This window comes from Nannobrachium achirus (assembly GCF_963921795.1).
Source record: "Nannobrachium achirus genome assembly, chromosome: 13".
In the NCBI taxonomy this organism is placed as follows: domain Eukaryota; kingdom Metazoa; phylum Chordata; class Actinopteri; order Myctophiformes; family Myctophidae; genus Nannobrachium; species Nannobrachium achirus.
The window spans coordinates 29,853,736-29,859,735 of record NC_137833.1 but is presented as its reverse complement, the minus strand read 5'-3'; positions in this window follow the sequence as shown (position 1 = coordinate 29,859,735).

Sequence of the window (6,000 nt, the reverse complement as noted above, 5' to 3'; positions counted from 1 at the left end):
GAGAGAGATAGAGACAGAGAGAATGTGTATGTGTGTGTGTGTATGCGTGCGTGTGTGTTTGTGGCTGCGCAAATACAAATTTGCCTAAACGTATATTTTTCTTAATGTTTGTGCATGTGTGAGTATATTCACCTAGAATGTGAAAAGTGACAAAGTGACATCATTTTTTATTCAGAACAAGGTCAATTTTCCTGAGCTTCCGCACGGTGAATAAAAGCTGTGTGAATGAAACCTCAATTACTGTATATGAATAGTTTTGATGTGAACTATTCGCTGGCAAGTATTTTGCATCCACTTACGTTACATAAAGAAATCTTATATGCAGCATGCATGTCATGATTAAGAAGATTGAGACTTCTATCCAACGCTGATGGCCTCTTCAAAGCTGTCATCTCTGGTTTTCATGTACTGGACAGGTGATTACATCAACATCTTCCAAGAGGACCTTGAGACTGTCTGTCTATGCCTTCTATACACGGAACTGTTAGTCTCTCAATCAAAAGCAAATCTCTTTGCATTCAGGTCTTGGTTTTCAGCTTTAGAATAATCAAAGACCCCCAGAGCACACGTGGGGTCAGTGCAGACCCTGGCAACAGGCAGGGAAAATAAAAGCTATGGAAATGTACTCACGTTCTGTTGAAGGGCCATAATGTCCATATGGAATTCTGCCAAGGGTAGCACTATTTATGTTATGCTGCTGAAAAAAGGAAAGGAATCTCCCTTGTCAGATATACTGTAGGCATAACTTTAAACCATAAGCCATTCTTCCATATGAAACTATTCATTTTCACTGGACTGCTACTGTATACCCTCAAACTGAAAGAATCTACCTTAATGGCATACGCGTACTTCAAATTGCTGAGATTTATCAAAGGCATTAACTGAATAACGGCACATCTTCATGGGACCCCAGTGAATGTGTGTGTGTGTGTGTGTGTGTGTGTGTGTGTGTGTGTGTGTGTGTGTGTGTGTGTGTGTGTGTGTGTGTAGACAGACAGACAGACACATACACACACACACACACACATTTGAAAATCAATTTATCAGGGCACTATGTTCCAATATGCCTTTATAAGTGTGTACACGTGTGCATGTTTGTGTGGGAGTGAATAGTGGGGGATTGGGGGATTGAAACTCATGTTGGAATTCTGAGGCTGAGGAGACATTGGAATTTGTTTATCCAGGCAGGCACAAAGGAACCAAAACACAATTCACAGAATAGCTATAACATTAAAAATGGGGGACGCCAGCAACACATCATCTGGATTCTAAGCCAATTTTCCCCCCACACTGCGGAGGAATTTCAGTGGAACTATACCATTTTGTTGACCAATGTTGACTTGTGTTTTAATTTAATGCTATTTCCTCAGGCTCATTGTCCTTGTGAATAAATAATGGCTATCACCTGGTATTCATCATAGTCCTCACCCTGACCTGATATGCCTGCTCTGCCAATAATAAATGATAAATGCTTATTTGAACAAAGAACGTCCAGACAGTGTCCCAATAGCCACCCAGGCCCTTATCAAAGTCTATTAACTGGCAGTCTGCCCATTCCGTATTCAGCAAGTCCAGGTATTCCTCCGGGCAAGAATCCCCTGAGAAGCAAACTATTACACTCCTTCGAGTTTAATAAAAGTACTCTTACAGTAGATAATCAGCCCAATGTCCAGAAGAGTGACTCAGCAGGCATGCTTTGGAATATACAGGGAAATTAACATAACCAGAGTGATTTGACAGCTGGACAGTGGTGGTAAAAGTACTCACATTTCTTGCTTCAGTAAAAGTATCAGCACTGCAATGTAGAAGTACTCTGTTAAAAGTGTTAAAAGTAAAAGTGGATAGTCCAGAATTCAAAATGTACTTAAAATGCCAAAAGTAGAAAGTACTCATTATGCAGAATGTTCCATTCCACAAGTTTTCAAATAAAACTCTTTTGAAAATAGCTCTATACAATATCATGCTGTATAATCCTAAATCTCACTCATTTAGATGAGCTCAAAGCCGACTTCCAAATTGTATTTCACTGGGTTATTCATATTCTAAGTTCATGCTCTCAAGCCATCAGGACAGAGGAATATGCATTATGCCCTGTACAGTCCCTAAACATTAAACTTGAATATTTGAGACCAAACCTCTCGACAAGGTACCTCCAAAGAGCTGATCCCACTCTCAGCATGAGACTGGCACAACTCTTGAGGGACAGCGAGTGCAACTCTTTACCTGTCCTACAACAGACAATACCTATGCATGTGTTAAAAAGGCCAAAGTGCCAAACAGCTAGAAGGTCCTGGGTTCAATTCCCGCCAAGGACGTTGTGTGGGGGGCTTGTTCTTTCCTCCGCATCATCAGTACCTGTACCTAAGGTGGGCCTTTCAGAAAGGTAGACGCCTCCTTCGGCACTGGGGCATATGCATCGAGGGACCAAAGGAATCCTTGTGCATCGCTTCCACGTGCGTCACACATACGGCCAATCAGAGGCAGGTAGGGGCGGGTCTTTACGTACGCAGCCTGTAAGAACAGCTGAGCCGCGCAACATCAGAACTGGCTCTGTTGAATTCAATTGTAGTCCTTGGATAAGTCCTGAAAAAGACATGCTGTGATTTGCCAGTAGTCACTTGACTGGCAGTGGCAGCAGTCCCTTGGTTTTTCCAGGATGTCCGGACTACAATTGTTGCACGTCGCTCCAATGAACTGCAGAAGCATCTAGCTTTTTATATCTGTTTCTGTGTGTTACTGTAGCATGTTCTCCCTGTGTAATCCTGGTCTCTATATGTTGCCTCCCCCTGTTCAGCCGGGGCGCCTGATGGAGGGGAAAGGAACTGGTTGGAAAGACGTGTTCTTTCCACGCGTCACGTCCTACCGGAGAAACTCCCTCCCGCCAGGTGATAAGAAGCGGCCTGCTCACTCCTCATGCATTGGAGGAAGCACAAGCTCAGTTCGGGGCTCTCCCCAGGTTGGCAGGGGGAGAGTGGCACCCAGGATTACAGCTTAGGCAATTGGCACTGGGTGAAAAATGGGTTACAAAATTGTGGAATATAAATAGGCCAAAGGGATTTTTAAGATTTGATCGCTAATTATCTGTCCCACTGTTGTAATGTTGTGCCTGTGCCAAGTTTTAGTACTTAAAATACATCCTCCAGCCAAAAGGATTATACTATACATACAACACACACACCCACACACCCACACCCACACACACACACACACACACACACACACATATAATTAAATGCATAATATGCTTTTTCTTGGATCAATGGATCAGCCTAGAATTCCCCCAAATATGCCTGGCCAATGCAGATTTTAGTCACATAAAATATATATATATATATATGTTTTCATATAATCTTCATAAAGGTCACACAGCATTTAAGTAATTCTGTTGGCTCAAAAGAAAGGGTAAGATGTATACCGTATATACCTCAGAACGATAGCAAGATCCACAGAGTTTTTAGCTTTAGCTGCATTTATTAATAGCGCTGATGATACAGCCTTTGCCAGGTTACACTGTAAAATACTCAGTGTTCATTCGTCCATATGTGTTAAATTAACACTGAGGATTTTTACTGTATGGTGAATGAAGGGGCATTGCTGCTGGGTGTTAATATTGTGACCCCTAGTGGCAGCTGCTAATGGACAGAGACACAAATCCACCTTTTAGTGTGGTTGGATTGATTGATTGATTGATTGATTGATTGATTGATTGATTGATTGATTGACTGACTGATTGGTTGATTGATTTAGCGGAGGGCTGTATTTAGATAGGATAGACAGGGATCTGATGGAGTGGAGGAAGCACTACACGGTCATAAACAACCTAGGTTTCATAATACAGTATACTGTATCGTCGTTGTCGGGTGGAAACCTTGTATGCCCAAAACTGTTCGTTTTGTATTTATCATTTAAAACATTATATAAACTAGTGAAAATAGCAGATCTACACGCACACAACGCCTCACACCGCAAGGCATTATGTGCTTGTAGATCTGCTATTTTCACTAGTTTTGTGCGACAGTCTTGTATGATGAAGTAGGGCTTTAATTTACAAAAACATACACATTTGAAACGTGGAGAATCTGGAGATACAAGGTTTCTGTCCGACAGTGACGACATAGTGTTGTGAGCTTGTGTATTGGCTATTTTCTGAAGAGATTTCATGCAGGGCAAAGGAGCGTGTTTAAGTGGTTAACCCTTTCACTTTGTTTATGGCATATTAAACATGTATGTTATTAACATGTACGTCAAATGTTGAAGATTAACCGTTTGGTTTCATAAAGATAATTAGTCGTCTCCAAACCTCCCTCAACGTAACCAACCCAACCTCTCAACAAATTGCTGCCTAAACGGTTCCTTTTGATAGACCATAATGTACACCACCCTGATCATTAGGTAATTAGGTGGTCCATATAGCTCATTTTATGACCACACCGTTGTGCTTTTATGACCCCGGTGAATGTTGTTCTTTCTTTCAGACGGCACGCAGGGAAACACAACAGCTCATTTGTGGAGGGCAACGAAGAGTGAAAAATAGGCACGTTCCTCCAGGGATCATTTTTATGAGCGCACCATCATTATTCACCATTCTTTATACGGCTTAAAGGATGCTAGCTCCCAAAGGATATTCGTGTGGAGATATTTTGTTTTAATCACAAAGGCCTGCAGTTAAAATTTATGAGGGAAGGAAAATGAATAATTAACACTTAAATGCACTGACGGGCTTGTGCTATGGCTTCATATTTTTTCCCCCTTCTTTTTTCTTTTTTAACTAGCCTTTCAGCAGATTTATAGAAGCGTCTTGGTTCTGTGCACCTGCCAGACAGACAATAATGTCACACCAGACCTCCTTCAAGTTCAATTTAAACTGATCTCATAGTTCATCCTTTGTAATATCTCTCCTTCATCTGGCTCCTCCCATCCAGACATTGTGTAATGACAGACTAATATATCAGTGGACACAGAGGTCTGGATTCTTGGCAATTATTTTGAAGATCATCAGGGATGTCTGTGTACAAACGTTTAATACCGTATTTACCCAAATCTACCCAAAATATACACAAAGGAACACCTCTTTTCTGGAATCAAATTATTTTGATTAATGTGATTAATTTAGATCATTATGAGATAAGAAAAAAAAGTACAACCCAGTACTCATGATACATACTGTACAGCATCCTAAAACCACTTGAACCCCAGCATCCATATTCTGGGGGGAACATTAGTCAAATCCATTGCCGATCTACAAGCTCAGAACGCATCGAGCTTGTAGATCGGCCATTTCTGGCGAAGTGTTTTGATGTAGACTGTCCAAGTGTAGCAGTGGCTCAGAGCCTCTGCCTGATGACCAAAAGCCCAATATGTCCCCCGGCAAAGGGGGAATACCCTTTAGGCTAGCGGATAAGATGTTGGCTTCCCACGTGGGAGACTGGAGTTCGATTTCTGGCCGTACAAGTACAGAGCCAACTCAGGTCCAGTTTACGAAGGCTAGGGTTTAAGATGACATCGCTTCTGTGTCAGATCAGTCTAAGGAAGTGTCTACCTTGCCTGAAACGTCACTCACTTTTTTGGAGCGTTAACAGCATGTGCAGGCAGTAAGTGAACTTTTGTTGAACCCCAGCATGCCTAATCTGGGGGAAACATTCAGCCAAAATGGCCACATTGCGATGTGTTGTGACTGTGAGCTTGTAGATCGGCAATTATTGCAGAGATTTGGTGAAGATGTCCAAGTACAGCCATAATTCAGGTCTGTTTTACTAAGAACAGATGGTTTAAGTAGTTAGGATTAGCTTTTATAACCATGAGCGGTGCCTCAGACAGCAAAAACCTCATCAAGTAACATCATGCAAGTAAGGATTGCAAAATGTTTCTGTATAAAAAGAAAAAAACATGTTCATGGTGTGACTCTACTGAGCCCAGTGCTTGCTGCTTGATGTAAGCTAAAAGTCCCTGTTTAAACAGTTTGTTAAAACAGCTTCTCCCAAAACGTGTGCCGTGCGGCAC